This window comes from Sapajus apella, unplaced genomic scaffold (genome assembly GCF_009761245.1).
Source record: "Sapajus apella isolate SASKATOON/1434 unplaced genomic scaffold, GSC_monkey_1.0 scaffold2, whole genome shotgun sequence".
Taxonomy (NCBI): domain Eukaryota; kingdom Metazoa; phylum Chordata; class Mammalia; order Primates; family Cebidae; genus Sapajus; species Sapajus apella.
In genome coordinates, this window is record NW_022436942.1 from 62,274,990 (window position 1) to 62,292,813 (window position 17,824).

The 17,824-nt window shown below is 42.0% G+C and overlaps 1 protein-coding gene across 8 annotated transcripts in view; it reads right to left on the bottom strand.

The window, feature by feature from the left end:
• GLT8D2 (glycosyltransferase 8 domain containing 2) overlaps positions 1-17,824 on the bottom strand; it is a 76,276-nt gene that overhangs the window by 53,353 nt on the left and 5,099 nt on the right. For 2 of the 8 annotated variants that reach the window (XM_032299699.1, XM_032299677.1), the window contains exons 2-3: positions 9,815-10,210; positions 9,366-9,435 (exon numbers count right to left, since the gene is read on the bottom strand). The exons of 2 other annotated variants lie outside the window; for them this stretch is intronic. The gene's annotated coding sequence lies outside the window, so the exon portion shown is untranslated. Of the gene's footprint in view, positions 1-9,365; positions 9,436-9,814; positions 10,211-17,824 lie in introns of those variants that run through there. 4 more of the 8 variants (XM_032299667.1, XM_032299714.1, XM_032299704.1 and 1 more) reach the window with 2 other exon arrangements.

Sequence of the window (17,824 nt, forward strand, 5' to 3'; positions counted from 1 at the left end):
TTCCTTACTAGAATGCAAGCTCCAGGGACAGGATGGGTACTACATTAATCATTTCTGTATTTCGAATTATTGGCAAGTATTTGGCACTTGGTACTGTGGCAGCCTTGATATCTGGCTGATCCGACAGCTCTTCCCATCCTTTTCTCCTTTGCCTGTTTTCCATAAGAGAGACAGGAAAATCCAAATAAAGATTTCACCAGCCTTCTTTGCTAGTAGTAGCCACATAATACAGATCTGATGCTCAGAGATTTAAGAGGAAGTCTATGGGAACATCTGAGAAAGCTTTTCCTTTCTGGATGAAGTGTCAACTCCCCCTTCCTCTTGCCTTGGATGGGGCCTTAATGACTGGAGCTGGGCAGCCACTTGAGACCATGAAGGAGAAGTCAAGAGCTACATAGAATGGTCAGCTCTTACGTTACTGAACTGCTGAATATTGACATACCTCCTCCAAACTTCTTATGTGAGAAAAATCAACCCATGTGTTTAAGCTGCTGTAAATTGATGTCTCTGGTACTTGAAGTCAAAGACATTCCAGCAAATTAAATAGGTGCTCAAGAAATGTTTGCAGAACTGAGTCCTGGGGATAAACTGATTGTGGGGAATTGAGAGAGGGATCAGAGTTGTAAAGAGGCAGAAAACTGATAGGAAGTCAGTGATAGAGAACTGGAGAACCAAGGAAGTGATGCCAGACAGCTTAAGAACATGTAGAGCAGGTTGTCCGATCTTCTGGCTTCCCTGGACCATACTGGAAGAAGAATTATCTTGAGCCACACATAAAATACACTAACACGAACCATAGCTGATGAGCTAAACAAACAAACAAACAAAAATCACACACACACACACACACAAATCTCCTAACGTTTTAAGAAAGTTGACAAATTTATGTTGGGCTATATCCACAGCTGTCTAAGACAACATTCGGCCTGTGGGTCATGGGTTGGACAAGCTTGGGTTAGAGTAAAAGGCAGAGATCTGGAGCCAAGAAAAACCAGAATGTCTGTGGCAGAGTCTGGGAGAACATATTCTGGCTAACAAGATTCCAGCATGCAGAGAACAGGACTCGCTCCTCACTAGGACGGAGGCAGGGTGCATGGGAGTTGCAGACTACGTGCCCGCTTTCTCATCCTGTACACGCTTCCTGTTCGTGGCCCTAGGGACTCTGCTCACCTGGTTTTCCTCTACCTTTCTGACTGCTCATTCTCAGTCTCTGTCACTGATTGTTCTTACCTCCTGAACATCTAAATGTTGGAACACCTTAGCACCCAGTCCTCTGTTTCTTCTCTTCTTTCTCTGAACTCCCTTCTTAGGAGACTTCATCCTGTCTCCTGGCTTTAAATATCATTTATATGCTGACAACTCCCAAATTTCTGCCTCCAGGCCAGACCTCTCACATGGATTCCAGACTCCAGATGCCACTTGGCATCTCCACTTGAAGGCAGCCACGTGTCCAAAACTGAGCCTCGGATATTTCCCCCAAACACGCCCTTCCCATAATCTTCCCCAAATTAGTTCATGCTGACTCCATTTTGTTTTTATTTTTATTTTCGAGGCAGACTTTTGCTCTGTCACTCAAGCTGGAGTGCAGTGGCGCAATCTCGGCTCACTGCAACCTCCACCTCCTGAATTCAAGCAAGTCTCCTGCCTCAGCCTCCTGAGTAGCTGGGATTACAGGCGCTCACCAAAACACCTGCCTAATTAGCTAATTTTTGTATTTCTTTCTTTCTTTTTTTTTTTTTTTTTTTTGAAACTGAGTCTTGCTCTGTCATCAATTTGGAGTGCAATAGCATGATCTTGGCTCACTGAATGCCTCCCGGATTCAAGCGATTCTCCTGCCTCAGCCTCCCAAGTAGCTGGGACTACAGGCATATGCCACCATACCCAGCTAATTTTTCTATTTTTAGTAGAGACAGGGTTTCACCATGTTGGCCAGGATGGTCTTGAACTCCTGACCTCATGATCTGCCTGCCTTGGCCTCCCAAACTGCTGGGATTACAGGCATGAGCCACTGTGCCTGGCCAATTTTTGTATTTTTAATAGATACAGACTTTTGCCATATTGGCCAGGCTGATTTTGAACTCCCGACCTCAGGTGATCCACCTGCCTTGGCCTCCCACAGTTCTGGGATTACAGGTGTAAGCCACTGCACCCGGCCATGACTCCATTTTTTAAACTGCTCCACAAAAAATCAGCTTGGTGTTTCCTTGACCCCTCTGTGTTTCTCATTCCCATGTGGACTAACAGCAAATCTTGTCAGTTCTACTTTCAAAATAGATCCAGAATTTTTACCACCTTCTGTGGCTCTACCCTGGTACATTAGCCTTTGACTATATTATTCTGCCTTTGTCTCCCTTCAGTTGATTTTCAACAAAGCAGCCAGAGTGAGCCTGTGAAAATATGAGTCACATTGTGCTATGCTCTGTTCAAAACCTTCCAAGGCCTTCCTGTCTCTCTCAGAGGAAAATCCAAGTCATTATAGCATCCTTCCATAAGGTCTCACAGATCATGCTGGCCTCCTTGCCAGACAGCCTCCTGCCTCAGAGCCTTGCCACGTGATATTTCTGCTACCTGGAATGCTCTTCCCAGATATCTACATGGCTCACATCCCTCAGTCTCTTAGTCAAAAGCCCCTAACCCCAACAATGCACAAATTCCATCCCCTCAGCAATTACCATCTTCCAACAGACTGCTTCCTCATCACCAGTTTACTGTCTGCCCTCTAAATGATAGATTATATGCCCCATGAAGGCAAGGAATTCTGTTTCATTCATTGCCATATACCCAGCACCTAGACAAGTGCCTGGCAATATAAGCCTTCAGAAAACATTTATGGACTGAAGAGATGAATATACAACCCTGTCCTCAGGATGGTGCACAAGTATCTCAAACCCCCCCACATTCACAACTGAAATCAGCACCTCCTCTACAGAAACTCCTTCTCCGGGGTTCTCAGATTCCTCTTCAACTTCTCTCTCCTAACTCCTCCTTCAATCGCTGAGTCCTACTAATTACACCTCTGCAATAACCTCCCATCTGGCCTTCCTTCCTGCCTTTAGAATTTCTGTACCCTCCCCTTCCTCAGTTCATCACTGGCCTAATGGCCATAGTGACTATTTTGTTGTTTGATAATCATATCAAGTATCAAGTTCATTTTAAACACATATGCAGCTTGAGTAGCCTTCATTTTTGGTTCGATTTCCTTTTTTTTTTTTTTTTTTTTGCTTGAAACATTTCAAGTCAGCTGAAAAGTTGGAAGAATGAATACCCATATACCTTTCACCAGATCCACCAGTTGCTAACATGTTGACATATTTGCTTAATTGAACTTCATATGTACATATATATTTCTGGCAGTTGTAGACATCATGACACTTCTCCCCTAAATATTTCAGCATTCCTATCTTTATTTTCTTTTATTATTATTATTTTTTGAGACAGAGTCTCTCTCTGTGGCCAGGCTGGAGTGCAGTGATGTGATCTTGGCTCACTGCAACCTCCACCTCCTGGGTTCAAGCAATTCCCCTGCCTCAACCTCCCAAGTAGCTGGGACTATTGGTGCATGCCACACCCAGCTAAATTTTTGTATTTTAGTAGAGATGGGGTTTCACCATGTTGGTCAGGATGGTCGCGATCTCCTGACCTCGTGATCCACCTGCCTTGGGCTCCCAAAGTGTTGGGATTACAGGCGTTGAGCCACAGCGCCTGGCCTAGCATATTTATCTTTAAAAGAATGACGTTCTCCTATATATCCTCAATGCCACTATTACACCTAAGAAAAATCACATTAATAACATAACAGTAAGCAGTCTATATTCAAGTTTACTCCATTATTCAAATATTGTCTTTTACAGATTCTTTTAGTTTTTTTTTACTACTCATCAGCCGCACTCCATGCCCACTGCCTTTTTTTGATGACATTAATTTTTTTAAAAATAATACAAGCCAGTTGCCATGTAGAATTGCATTGAATGATTAAAACACAACTCTGAGTATTCCTTTCTTGACTAAAGCCTTTCACTGGAAACTGCTACAGAAGGTTAAGTTCCTTCTGCCTCCTCCAGGAGGCCTCACCTGATTGCCCTGCCTGGGTGCTCCCCTGGTCTCCATTCCTAACCCTGCACTCACCAGAATTTTTTTGTTTGTTTTTTCTGAAATGGAGTCTTGCTCTATCACCCAAGGTGGAGTGCAGTGGCACGATCTTGGCTCACTGGCAACTTCTACCTCCCAGGTTTAAGCAATTCTTGTACCTCAGCCTCCCAAGTAGCTGGGACTACAGGCATGGGTCACCACGCCTGGCTATTTTTTTGTATATTTGGTAGAGACAGGAGTTTCACCATGTTGGCCTGGCTGATCTCAAACTCCTGACCTCAAGTGATCCACTGCCTCGGCCTCCCAAATATTGGGGTTACAGGCATGAGCCACTGCACCCAGCCTAACCAGACTGTAGTCTAATACTGTGGTGTGCCTGTCTCCTCCACTAAACCACCAGACAGGCCATCAAGGAGAGGGACTGTGGCTTCCTCACCTCCATCTGCCTATCCTGCCCCAAGGGAGGAACTCAATAAATGTGTGTTGAACCAATGAGAATCAGGAGAGAGAAAGAAAAGGGAAGAGGCTCTTGTTGCTCTGCTCTTCAGTCCCAGGAATAAAGGGGTCAGCCAGAAGGAGGGGAAGTGTTCACAGTCCCATTCCAGGAATAAAAGCACAGGGCCCTGGTTGTCTTCTCAGCCTACCTGCTACCATCACAACAAGGAGCCCCAGAACTGTGCCCCCTGCACCTCTGTGAGCTTTCCTAGCCTGAGTGACTTCCGTGTGTGGTTTCTCTGTGGTAATCAATAGCTAAACCTTTAACATGAAATTGCCTGCAAGCCTGTCTTCAAGACAGACAAGAGAGATGGAGCTGGGAGCCACCACATAGCAGGCAAGGCACTAGGCAGTGGCATCTTCAAAGAGAGGAGGAAAGAAAGGTTGAGGCTCTGGGATCTGTGAATAGGAAGAAAAGGAGAGCTCAGAGAGTTGTTCTGGGCATGAGAAGAGGCCTGTAAGTTTAAAAATAAGTCCCTGAAGACTTTGCATGGGGAGCTGTTTTACCAAATGCCAAAGAGTTTAGGCACATGGCCAAACCTGGAAAGAATGTTTTGAGACCTGGCAGTGGCTAAGGGGATTAGCTCTGCCTTGGAAGAAAAGGCAAAGTGGGAAAGGCTCTTCAGAAAAATACTCCAAAAATCAGAGCCTCTATGTTTCACTTTACATGGTAGCTCTGATCAGCTGGTATGGCCTATTGGGACTGCTAGGTTGAAAATAAATCTAAAGCCAGTAAAAAAAAAGAAAGAAAGAAAGAAAAAAGAGTGCTGTGATTGATTAGTCATGTCTGCCATGGGTACAGGTAGGAGTAATAGGAAATTATCTGCAAATCAAAAGGGAAGATAAAAGGGGGGTTCCTAAAAGTACTGTTGAATGACTTAAATATGAGAGCTGTGTATGTTAGTGGAAATATGGGCTTTATCCTCAGACAGAGCTGACTGTGAATCCCAGTGCTGCCACATTTATTAGCTATGTAATTGTGAGTGACTTACAAAATCCTATCTGTAAAATGGGATCGTTCTGCATATTACAAAGCAAATTGCTACATAAGTATTACTTACTATTATTTTAACGCTTATGTAGCAATTCTATGTGCCAAGCATTGTTCTAAGACTTTTACAAATATTAATTCACTGATTATCACAACTTAAGGGTATTATTCCAATACACAGGTGAGAAAACTGAGGCTCAGAGAATTAAGAGAGCTGCCAAGGGTCACACAAGTAATGAGTGTCAGAGCTAAGATTCACATGCAGGCAGCCTGGCTATGAGTTCACATTCTTTTTTTTTTCTTTTTTTTTTTTTTTTTTTTGAGACAGAGTCTTGCTCTGTCACCAGGCGCCAGGCTGGAGTGCAGTGGCACGATCTCGGCTCACTGCAACCTCCGCCTCCCGGGTTCAAGCAATTCTCCTGCCTCAGCCTCCCAAGTAGCTGGGACTACAGGCATGCACCACCATGCCCAGCTAATTTTTGTATTTTTTTATTAGAGACGGGGTTTCACCACATTGGCCAGGATGGTCTCTATCTCTTGACCTTATGATTCGCCCGCCTCGGCCTCCCAAGAGTTCACATTCTTAACCACCTTGATAGTTACTACAGCCAACCACTTCCACTGCTACAGCTGCTAACAATGTCAAGCAACTGACATATCTCTGTGAGTTAACTCGCAAGACTTTTACCTTGAAGTTCTCAAATGCATAGAACATATTTAACAGAGGACAAGAGTAAGGGTTCACTGAAGGAAAGAGAAAGGACAAAATCAGGACCCAGGAGTCTAGCCTCTAACAAAATATCTCTTGCCTTTTAACTTTTTGCTATACATGAAAGGTTTAATCAGGATCCACCAAGATACATAGAACAGGTGTCTTACTCCATTCACTCAGCTGCAACAAAATACCACTAACTGGGTGGCTTTTTTTTTTTGACAGGGTCTTACTATCATCCAGGCATGACTGTAGCTTACGACAGCCTCAAATTCCTAGGCTCAAGCTATCCTCTCACCTCATTCTCCCAAGTAGCTGGGACTACAGGCACACACCACCATCAAGTCCAGCTAATTAAAAAAATTTTGTGTAGAGACAGTCTTGCTATGTTGCCTAGTCTGGTTTTGAGCTCCTGGCCTCAAGAGATCCTCCCACCTTAGCCTCCCAAAGTGCTGTGATTACAGGCATGAGCCATCATGCCTGCCCAAACTGACTGGTTTCTAAACAACAAAACTTTATTTCTTATAGTTCTGGAAGCTGGGAAGCCCAAGATCAAGGTGCTAGCAGGTTCAGTGACTGCTAAGGGCCTGCTTTCTGGTTTCTAGATTGCATGTTCTAGCTGTGTCCTCCATGGTGGGAGGGGTGAACCAGCTCTCTTAGGCCTATTTTTTTTTTTCTTTTTTTGAGACAGAGTCTTACTCTGTCACCAGACTGGAGTGCAATGGCATGATCTCAGTTCACTCCTGCCTCAGCCTCTCAAGTAGTTGGGACTACAGGTACATGCCACCATGCCCAGCTAATTTTTGTATTTTTAGTAGAGATGGGATTTCACCATGTTGGCCAGGATGGTCTCAATCTCTTGACCCTGTTATCCGCCCACCTCAGCCTCCCACAGTGCTGGGATTACAGACTTGAGCCACTGTGACCAGCCATTAGGCCTATTTTATAAGGACACTAATCCCATTGATGATGCTCTCATGACCTCACCACCTCCCAAAAGGCTCCACTTCCTAATATCATCACCTTGGGGTTAGACTTTCAACATACTAATTTTGAAGGGGACACAAACATTCAGACCATAGCACTAGGGGAGCAGGACAAGAGAGTCTTCAGTTTATAAAGAATTTGTCTTAGGCCGGGCGCGGTGGCTCGAGCCTGTAATCCCAGCACTTTGGGAGGCCGAGGCGGGTGGATCACGAGGTCAAGAGATCGAGACCATCCTGGTCAACATGGTGAAACCCCGTCTCTACTAAAAATACAAAAAATTAGCTGGGCATGGTGGCGCGTGCCTGTAGTCCCAGCTACTCAGGAGGCTGAGGCAGGAGAATTGCTTGAACCCAGGAGGCGGAGGTTGCGGTGAGCCGAGATCGCGCCATTGCACTCCAGCCTGGGTAAACAAGAGCGAAACTCCGTCTCAAAAAAAAATAAATAAATAAAAATAAATTAAAAAAAATAAATAAAGAATTTGTCTTGCTTTCTCCTGTGCTGGCATGAGAAATCCTTTCACTAAAGGCCTTTAGATCAGGGGTCAGCAAACAATGACCTTGGGTCAAATCCTGCCTGACACTAGTTTTTGTAAATGAAGTTTTGTTAGAACATAGCCATGCTTATTTTTTGTTTTCTCTATGGCTGTTTTAATACTATAACAGCAGAGTCAAACAGTTGACACAGAAACCATATGGCTTATCATCAGGCCTGTTGCAGAAAAAGTTTGCTGACCTCTGATCTCCACTTTAGGCCAGATTTTCTATATACCAGTACAACACACATGATAATCTTATGTCCTTAACTTGAGAAGGAAAAACAAGATATCCCCTTGGATAAGCTCCAGGGAAGGTATGAAATAGGATGTCCATAAGAAGAACCAAAATTAAAACAGCAGTGTGGCCTGAATAGCACATCTCAGCGTGTGCTGCTAGAAATGTTAATTTATGTTATGCGGTAAAGTGGTTGAGGGATCAACTGTTTGGAAATCGTTGTGTTAAACAACCTTAAGAGGATTTCTCCACTACAGGACTTCTTGGGATCTTTAAAATGCTATTATGCCTTGAGATCTCTAAGAGGGTAATACAGTTAACAGAGTTTCCCATGGGACTATGTTTTTCAGAACATTTTTTGGAAAATGCTGAAATTAAAAAGGATTTAGAATCACGTTTCTTGGGAACTGGAAATGAAAAGTATGAGGGCTGTGGCTTAATGAACCTCACTTTCTCTCAGCAAGGAAAGAGGAAGCACAAAGAAGAAATACTGAAAGACAGAATGAGAAAAAGAGAAAGAGAGAGAGGTATTTGAAGGAACAAAGCAAAGCCCTGGAAAGATGGCATTTGAGGATATGAGGAACACTTGGATGACTGAACTGTCAGAGAGAACCATGTGTCAAAAGCAGAGGTGTTGCCAAACACAGGGTACATGGTCACTTTTGTCATCACCACTGCCATCACCAGGACCATCAGAGAAGCTAACCTTTCCTGGGGCCTCACTACTTTGCAGATCCTGTATTATGTCCTTTATAGATATTATGTCATTTAATTTCCATTTTACAGTTGAGGAACTAGGGTGCATGCAAGTTAAACAAATCACCCGGAGTCAAGCTTAGAAGGTGTGTAAGAGGCAGCACATAGATTCAGTCCCGTAAGCCTGACCCAGAGTCCATGTTCTTACCACTTCATTGCACAGCTCTACTTCTAAGTGCATTAAAGGCAGAACTAGAATTCCATTATGTCATATAAAAAGGATCTTACACAAAAGTGCAACATCAAAAAGACAAAAACCAACCAATATCACTTTGGATATTTGGCTGCACAGGGCCAAACAATGAGAGGACTGATTTTTTTCCAAAGCACATCCAGATGTTCAGATATCACCATGTTTTCTTTCTTTCTTTCTCTCTCTCTCTCTTTTTTTTTTTTTAACTCTCATGTTAACTATCCTTCTTATTTCATAAATTATATATTAGGCTATATCAGGCTTATCCAATGTGTGACACTTGCTCATAAAGTAAATGTAAGATATTTTTTGAATATTTAAAAAGCATTTCAACCTAAACACCACGACTACTATATTTACAATAAGTCTCACTTAGATTTCCACAATGGCCAGTTCTTCCTGAGGGGATGGAGATCCTCAGAACAGCTTCCTAAGACAGATTCTGAAAACATGAATCACAGCTCAGTTAAATTAATTGTGGCTCAGAACATACCTTCACTAACGGCTAGCATTCATCCATGCCCTAATTGCTGATTTGTATCTTTAAAATTTGATACAAATAGTAAATTACAGTATTTGGGGGAGAAGGAGGAGAAACCCAGGTCTGGAAAAGCAGCCCAGTCTGTGAAAAATATTGCACATGGAAATGGCCGAAAAGGGCTCCACTGGAATGCTACAAATACTGACTAGGAAGTTTCTGAAGACGAAGTTCGTGTGGGGCAATCTGACACCTCTGATTTACTTTCTTGGGTCTGGAGCAGAATAAAGAACTGCAGCAGAAATGGAACAAATGCACGCTGCTTGTAAATTTCTCTATTTACCTGGTGAATGGTGAGGATAGGGCTTTGGGCTCCCCGGTCCAGAAGAGCTGCAAGGCAGAGCATTCAAATCGTGGCTGGCCTTGGGCTGCTGCCCTCACGCTGCATCGGCTGCTTCTAAGATCCCATTGGAAGTCCCAAAGGGCTGGAGAGCCCCAAGGCCAATATTACGTTTCCAAAAGAATATTCCTCCCCGACTCGCACCCCCCTTTGCTTGCGTTGACTTTCGAGCGGCTTGGGTTTCTTCCACCTCTGCGCGAAGCCGCTGGGAACTCAGGAGTAGCGCTGGCAGAGAGGGGCGGTCCCAGAAACCACTTCCAGATGTGCTCAGCTGGCCGGCTCGGATGAGCCAGACTTCCTCTGGCTAAGTGCAAAACATTAAAACAAAACAACGCTGTTCTGAAGGAAAAGACACAAAACCAGAGAAGAGCAAATGCTTGCAGAGTGACTTTCTACCACACGTTGAGTCAAAGGCAAACTTTGAAAGAACTCAAATGAAAAATAAACTTCATGCTGATTTGAGAATCTTCATGACCACTAGCTTCTCATGAAATCTAGTCACTGAAATGCTGTTCTCCCCAAATCAAAACCCAGGTAACAACTGTGGTCTCCTTCTACCAAGGCAATAATGACAAAAGTTTCAAGATGGAGTATTTTTGTGCCTGAACAAAAGAGGAATCAGTGAGGAATCAGGCAGGGAGCTGGGAGCTGACTTCAATAGCAATCCACACTGTTCTGTATTTCTGCCCTGGGTTCTCAGACTCAGGAGACAGTACCAGCACTTTGTCTGGGATCACAGAATTTATTTCTGCAAAGGCCCCTATTCCTAATTCCTATAAGGATATACGGATCTCCTTGCTCGCTGTGTCTTTCTAAAGTAGTACTCTTAAACAGAAATAAAATGCAAGCCACACTGTAATTTTACTTTTTTTTTAGATGGAGTCTCACTCTGTTACCCAGACTGGAGTGCAATGGTGCAATCTCGGCTCACTGCAACCTCCGCCTCCCCAGTTCAAGCAATTCTCCTTGCTTTAGCCTCCTAAGCAGCTGGGATTACAGGCACCCGCCACCATGCCAGGCTAATTTTTGTATTTTTTTTTTTTAGTAGAGATGGGGTTTCACCATGTTGGCCAGGCTGGTCTTGAACTCCTGACCTCAGGTGATCCGCCTGCCTCAGCCTTCCAAAGTGCTGGGATTGCAGGCGTAGACGTTTTGTCATTCAGGCTGGAGTGCAGTGGCATGATTACAGCTCATTGCAGCTGTGAGCTCCAAGGCTCAGGCGATCCTCCCGTCTGAACCTCCTGAGTAGCTGGGACTACAGGTGCACACCACTGCATCTGGCTATAATTTTAAATTTTCTAGTAGCCACATTAAGAAAAAAGCACAAAGAGGTAAAATGTATCTTAAGGATATATTTTACTTTGCCTAATATATACTTTCAACGCATATTATAAAACATTATTAAAAAGATGTTTTATATTCTCTTTGTTTTGTTTTTAAATCTAATTTGTTTTAATTGATATATATTCATATAATAATTGTACATATTTGTGGGGTACGTAGTGATGTTTCAATATATATAATATATAGTGATCAGAACACTGCAATTAGCATATCTATCATCTCAAATATTGATGCTTATGTTGGAAACATTCAATATCTTTCTTCTAGCTCTTTGAAACTACATATTATTGTTAACTATGGCCATACTACAGCCATATAGAACACAATTCCTCCTATCTAGCTATACTTTAATAACCTTTAACAAATCTCTCCCTATCACTCCCTTTCTCCTACCCTTCCCAGTGTTTTTTTTAACTAAGTCTTTGAAATTTGGTGTGTATTTTACACTTGCAGCACATCTCAGTTCACACACTAAATTTAAACAGAAACACTTCACATACATTTAGATTTTATAAAATTTACCATTTAAAAAGTAGATTCATTTAAGGTAATGAAGATCCCAATTACAGTGATTTGATCTTTACAAATTATATGAATGTATTAATATTAAATGTTTGAATGCACACCCAAAATTTGTATGTCTATCATGTATCAGTTTAAAAAATTAGAAAAAAACACTGGGAAAAAAGTCAATTTACAAATCCACATTGCTCCAAGTGTACTTAAAATTTTCTAGTAACTGAATAGAGTATCAGTTTTTCAATTAAAATTAGTTACATTTAAATAAAATTAAAAATTCAGTTCCTCAGTTGCACTAGTCACATTTAAGTACTCAAAAGTCAATGTGGCTAGTGGCTACTATATTGAGCAATTCCATTCTAAAGGATTTATTTTTTTTTTATTGCATTTTAGGTTTTGGGGTACATGTGAAGAACATGCAAAATTGTTGCATAGGTACGCACATGGCAGTGTGATTTGCTGCCTTCCTCCCCTTTACCTATATCTGGCATTTCTCCCCTAAAGGATTTAATAGGGGTTTCTCAGACATAAACTTTGAAGATGGGAGGATCCTGAATATCTTCCATGTATATAGAACTTTGAATACAGCCAAGGCATTTTCATATCTTCTATTTCTTTTTAGTCACACACATTTCTGGCAGGTAAGTTGAGCAGATGTTATTTGCCCCAATTTACAGATGAGCAAACTGAGGCTTTGAGCAAATTAAAGCCCAAGTTCCCAAAGCAAGTTAGTGATGAAGCCAGGGTTGAAATTCTTATTCAGCACTTCTTAAGCGTTTCCTTCTTGAGACATGTTTCAAATACTAGGATCTGGGGCTGCAAGAGTAGGGTTAAGTGGCATCCACACTGGTCATCCTTCAGCATCATATTGCTGCTTGTGCAGAATTATTGACTGAATTTGTGATCCCTTATCTACCCTTATTCTAAAGTCCTCACAGAATCCAGCAAGTGTGTCTATTCTCCTGGAGAGGCTTGACATTATGCCATTCCTCTTCTCTCTACTCCTAGCATCTTGTACTTTATTTTATTTATTTATTAATTATTATTATTTTTTAGAGGACTTAAACTCCTGGGCCTTTCTCCTCAGTCTCCTGAGTAGCTGGGACTTTAGTCATGCACCACCATGCTTAGAAAGTTGTGCCTTATTTTAAAGCACAACACTATTCAAACATTTAGCTAAACTTTTTTAGCTGAAACATTGGTCACCTCTGGGAAGTCAGAAGGTTCAGGGGCAGCACAGCATACTGTGCTCTAAGTACTCACTGCACACACATGAGTGAAAATAAGATAACCACTCCTGGCTCTGGGTTTCTCACCACCCTTCCAGAATTATGTGCCATCAGGTGCAGCAGGCCTTCCATTGGCCAAATCCAACTAGAAGTCAGAGGGCAAGGAGTTCAAGTTCTATAATCTATTTAGGTCAGCCTCTCAGGACACTGAACAGGTTAAAGGGTGGAGAGTAGATCTATAGAAGTAAATGGAAAATATCCTTGCATGATGTGAATAGGGTCCCTGGCACTGTGTCATTCTGCAGCCTGGTTTATGCTAAAGATGGCACAGAGAATCACCACAGCAGCCCTGAACTAACTACTTATGGAAAATCTTGCTATCTGAGGAAAATAAACCCTTATGTGGTCAAGTAACTTTGGTTAGATTTAGTTACATGCCTGAGTGCAACCCCAGTAATATGTATGCATTTCACATGCATTTTATATTTGTGGTATCATTTGTCAACAAAACATGTATCTGAGTCATTATTATTCCATGTTTATTTCTTACTCGTTGAAGGTCAGATGTTTATTTCTTCTTGATAACTGGGTCTGACTTGACTGAGTATATTACTTTTAGATAAGACATTAGATATAATATATTAAAGCTGATAAGGTTGCCTGAGAGGAAAGGAAGAAGTCTTCAATAGTAGTAGATGAATTACTACATTGGGTCAGGCTGACAAGTCTGTTTGCCACATTTGTCTCCCCATGGCTGGGCTCCAAGATCACACACATGGGGCAGGGATTACCATGGCAGGAGCAATTCCCTCTCATTTGCCTGGTGTGGTTCAGGTGCAGGTCATCTTCTTGTTGCCCTGAGCTTCAGTGCTCTTGCTCTCTCCTGCTACTCCCTGAGCTGCAGCAATTGCCCCAGCACCTGAGTCTTGCACTTGAGTTCCCTCTCTCTCATATGCTGTAATTGTTTTTCTTCCTTTGCCCAGTTCCCTGTTCTGGCAAGTAGGTTAGGTTCTATCTAGCCTGGAGCCCTGCCTTGCTCTTGCCAGCTTCCATCTCTATGCTTTGGCCATAGCTTCAGCCAAGACCCATGGCTGGAGCCCTGCAATATGTAAACAGACCTCTCAGACACCATCTGTTTCCCTCACCTCAGCAACAGTCCCTGCCCAGGATCTCTACTATTGAGTTCTGCCCACTTGCTAGCACTCCCCAGAACCTCTTCTCAGGCCTCTGGCAATAAGCCTTTGGCCCTTGGCCTGAGTCCTCAATTGAGATTAAAGACATTGCAATTAATACTTTTGGCTGAAAACACAGGACTGTCTGCCACTTCCAGCACCAGATTCTCACTCTAGGGTTGACTTTTTGACCTGCAGCTCAGAAGGAGAAATAGAAACTGTAAAAATACAATGAAATCATGATAATGATAGAAATAAAACAACCTATTACTTATTAAATGCTAACTACAGGACAGGGATTGCATAAGTATAGCACAGTCCTTGCTTGGCATGGCAACAGCACAGCACAGATTTCAATTAACACCATTTAGTCACATAACACAAGTCCCCCAATAACACAGTTTAAATTTCAGTTACCACAGTATATTAACTGTGAGTAATTGCATAAATACAAGCTTTGCTGCAAGGTTTTCAGTCCACAAAATTACTATGCAAATAATAGATGCACACCATGATCAGTGACCAAGCATATCATTTCATTTGTAGTCTGCTGGTGACTGGTCACTGGACATCAGTTATTCAGTTATGCACAGACAGCAAAGTATGCAGTTGTGCTGCCTCCTTATCTCCATGTGACATTTTAAAAAATGGACAATAGAATTTGCCAATAAAGATAAAATGAAGCAAAGAAACAAAAAGTGATAATTGTAGGAGTGAAGTTCAAATTAAAGATCAGTGGAGTTACAGAAGAAATGGGTGGCGATGGGAATGTTGACATTGCCACTGTTCAACTCCAGATGAGTATCCAGAGAGACTTAGTAAAGGTAAACTTACAAATACAAATAAGGAAGGAAGTAGTAAGGAAAAGGATGAAGATGTTCCAGAAGATGAAATGAGCAAAAAATTCACATTAAAGAAACTCTCAAATATATCTCACAACATTGAAAGCACAAAGGAAAACTTAGAAAGGAGGCTGGGCATGGTGGCTCACACCTGTAATCCCAGCACTTTTGGAGGCTGAGGCAGGAGGATTGCTTGAGCTCAGGAGTTCAATACCAGCCTGAGAAACATAGGGAGACCCTACAAAAACTAAAAAAGTTAGCCAGGTGTACGCACCTATGGTCCCAACTACTCAGGAGGCGGAGGTAGCCAGGTGACACACCTATGGTCCCAACTACTCAAGGATCGCTTGAGCCTGGGAGGTCAAGGTTGTGGTGAGCTGTGATCATGCCACTATACTCCAACCCAGATGACAGAGACCCTGTCTCAAAAAAATTAAAAAAAAAACTTTAGAAAGAAGTATGACACTTTGCCACAGCATAGAAAAGATGCTCACTCCGTATAGTAAGCTATATGATAAGAAGAAGGTGGTAAGCATGGTTTAAACTACTAATGATAAGTTTTATGCAAAGAAATAAAACACTTTAATTCTTAACATTTCTGTTTTTAATTATGACATAATAAAGAAATACTAGGTTTACTAATTTTTTCATTTCTCTCTATATTTATAAGCAACAGTAAGAGTTCTTAATATTTTGACAAAAAAAAAATCTTAAAGATCACAAAACAATGGTAATTTTTCCCATGATAATTAAGATCACTTTGAAGGGTGTTGGCTTGCATAGTCATTTTTACAGAATCATGCAAAGTGAAGACTGGCTGTACTTTACATGTATTATTTCATTGACTTATTGATTTCTTTCTTTTTTTTCCCCCTTGCTAGGTCACTGCCCCATTTTCAGCACTAGATGGTGATGAAACCCAGGTTTGCCTCCATTCTAATAATCAGTGCCCCTGGTCCTTAATGGGGGATATCCCAGTAGTATGGAAGGCTGGCTAGGGATTCAGTGTTCAGGGGACCTATAGACCCAACCCCCTACAGTGTGGTGCTACTGAACAGTCACTCTGATTTGGCACCTCCATATCTTTTTGTCAAATTACACAGCAGAGTTTCCAGGGCTGGGATGGTAGTCCCACCTCTCCCCTTTGTCTCTGGCTGTTCTCAGGGATATTTCTCCTTTAGGGACTGCCAATGTGTCTGGTGGTTGAGACAGGGACAAGTCTTCTGCCAGGGAACCCAAGATTGTGGAGAAGCTGGCTGTCCACCTTGATCTCGCTTTGTACAGTATACAGACTGTGAGTTGGGGGAAATTTTCATTCACTTGGTACCTGGCAGATTGTGAGGAGGGGATTATAGATATGGAAGTCTGACTTTCTTACCATCTGCTGAGTTTTTTAAACACCTCTGTGGCCCCAGGAATTGTCTCATTCTCATATTTGAGTTCTGGGATATTCCTGGTGATAATTTCAGTGCTGAATATTAGTTTTTGGTTTTCCATTATGGGAGAGTGAAGCCAGCTTGCTTCCATGCTGCCACTTTGGAACCATATTATCTCATTTAATCCTTTGACTAACCCTAAGAAGCAGATGCTGTTAGGATTCTTATTTTATAGACAAAAAAATCTGAGGTTCAAAGAGGATATAAATAATTTCACCAAGGCCACACAACTAGTTAAGTAGCTACAACCTATTGGGTGTTAAAGCCCATGATTTTAACCCCTACATGAAACAGTATATGACTCTGGACTGTTTGATATGGAGGTGTTTGATATGGAGGAGTGGGCAGAGAGGAGAGGAAGTAGTGAGGGATGAAAGTACCTTCTCTAACATATGCCTAAAAAGTCTAGAGGAGCAGTATCCAATAGAGCTTTCTATAATATAACAGATGCTCCTTTACCCAAGGGGGATATATTCCAAGAGCCCCAGAGATGCCTAAAACCAAGGATAATACCAAATCCTATATACCTCCAAGACAGCTACTAAGTGACTAATGGGCATGTGGCACATACAGTATAGAAACACTGGACAAAGGGATAATTCGCATCCCAGGCAGGTAAGAGCAGGATAGTGAAAGGCTTCATCATGTGACTCAGGATGGTACACAATTTAAAACTTACAAATTGCTTATTTCTGGAATTTTCCATTTAATATTCTCAGACTGCATTGACTATGGGTAACTGAAACCATGGCTAAAGAGGGATTCCTGTATATGTAAAGAATACATAATATTTATATAAACTATAATAGAGAATTAACATATATTTTCAACCCTGGTATACATGTAAGTATACATGTACTTCAGGGTCCATTTTTTCTTGATCCTCCAGGACCTTGACCCACCAAATCCCAGCTCTTTCTGAACAGATCTATTTGCCCTATGGGATGTAATTTCCAGTAGACCTACACTACTTCACTAAGTTCTCAGGAAATTAGGCTCCTTCCAGCTCATGGTCCAAGATGGCTGCTCTAGCTCTAGCCATTACATCTACATTCCAGCCAGCAGAAAAGACTAAGGGAAAGGAAGGTTCCCTCCTCCAGAACACATTCTGGAATTATACACATTACTTTTGCTTATAACTCATAGGTCAACATTTAGCCTTAGGCCACAACTAATTGAGAGAAATTTGGAAAATGAGTTTTTATTTAGAATGGTCATGTGTCCAGCTAATAGTCCAGATTCTGTTACTGAAGAGGAGAGCAGACACTGGGGGTCATCTTGAAGGAGAGTGGGTACAGTAGTCTGGGAAAGTGCTTATCTGTTGTTTTTGTTTGTTTGTTTTTCCTTCACAGCCTCAATAATGAGAGGCAGACAAGGAGAAGAAGGTTGGAAATGATTGCTGGCTATGCTA